Below are 1,708 nucleotides of genomic sequence, written 5' to 3' on the forward strand. Positions count from 1 at the left end.
GTAGACCCGGGCCGGCGGAAGGCCCTGGGGTTCCGCAAAAAGATCACCGTGCTGCTGCAGGAGGTGATCCAGCAGCAGATGCTCGGCCTCCGTGGTGGCCGCGGCTAGCTGGAGTGGGGGCGACGCCGGGGTGCCGCCAACGCCCTCCCACCGGATGCGGCGGCCAAGGCGCCAGAAGGTCATCATCAGGGTGTCGAAGTCCCAAAGTATGGGACCGAGAGTCCGCAAAAAGTCGACGCTGAGGATGAAGTCGAAGCAGCCCAAGTCGATGTCGGCACACGTGATGGTGAAGTGCTCATCGCCGATAGTAATGGGAACGTCCCGAGCGAGCCCATGGCATCGGAGGCGGTCGCCATTAGCGACGGTGACCCGCAGCTGCTCCCCTCCCGTCGGCTGTAGTGCAAGGCGCCGCATAGTAGCCTCCGGAAGGAAGTTATGTGTAGAGCCCGTGTCTAAGAGAGCCACCAGAGTCTCACCGTGGATCGTGACCGGGATAAGCATAGTCCGCTCATTGCGGATGCCGGCCAACGCGTGGAGGGAGACGACAAGGGCCGTAGCCGGCGTGGGCGCGGGTGCCGGCGTGACCTCGGCGGCGGCTGGGTCGCCGAGTCCATCGTCGGTGGCAGCGTCCTCTGTCTCGTCGATTGTCTCCAAGTAGAAGAGGCGCGGGCAGACATGGCTCGGGGCATAGGGCGCATCATAGTTAAAGCACAGCCCCAGGCGGCGGCGCTCGAGTTGCTTGGCCTGCGATAGGCGCCGGAAGGGCCGCGTCGCGGCCGGAGTGGCCGTCGGTGAGGCGGCCGAAGAAGCTGGCGCGGCCAGCGGTGGTTGTGGAGGCACTCGGCTCCCCCGAGGTGGTGCGGACCGTGTTAAGGCCTGGGCGCGCTGCTCGAATGCCCGAGCGTAGTACATGGCCGTCTGCAGGTTCTGGGTCCCTTCATCTCGACGTCCACGCGGATGTGGTTGGGAAGGCCGTCGACGAAGAGCTCAGCCCGCTGTAGTGCCATCACCCCTGGTGCGTGACACGCCAGAGCCTGGAAGCGGTCGGGGAAATCCTGGACCGTGGAGGTGAAGGGTAGGCGGCCCAGCTCGGACAAGCGGCTGCCGCGCCATCGTGGTCCAAAACGAAGGAGACACAGCTCGCGGAAACGATCCCAGGGAGGCATGCCGCCCTCGTCCTGCTCGAGGGCGTAGTACCATATCTGGGCGGCACCCCGGAGGTGGTAGGACGCGAGCCAAGTGTGCTCGGACGCAGGTGTGCGCTGCCCCCGGAAGAACTGATCACACAGGTTTAACCAGTTAAGAGGGTCCTCCGAGCCATCATACGTGGCAAAGTCGATCCGGGGGAAGCGAGGTGGTGTCGGGTCGATGCGCCAGTGCCCACCGGTTCGTCGATGCGAAGGGCCGAGGACGGCGCGCCGAACTGTAGCGTGGGCACCGCCGGGTCATCGGCCTCCGTGTAGACCGGCGGTGGCGACGTTCCGGTGAGCCAAGCCGGAATCGGAGAGGGCGACGGTGGAAACCGCACCTGCTGGATCGGAAGCCCCCCGGAAGGGCCCTGACTCAGGCCGGCGCTAAGCGGTGGAGATGGCGTGGGGGCCGGCGCAGCCGGCGCGGAGGGGGCCGGGGCAGACCAGACCGGCCACGGGGTTGGGGCGGACGCGGCCGATGCCGCGGGTGCTGGCGCGGGCCAGTGTGGCCAGGCCGG

Source organism: Triticum dicoccoides, chromosome 4A (genome assembly GCF_002162155.2).
Source record: "Triticum dicoccoides isolate Atlit2015 ecotype Zavitan chromosome 4A, WEW_v2.0, whole genome shotgun sequence".
Lineage (NCBI taxonomy): Eukaryota > Viridiplantae > Streptophyta > Magnoliopsida > Poales > Poaceae > Triticum > Triticum dicoccoides.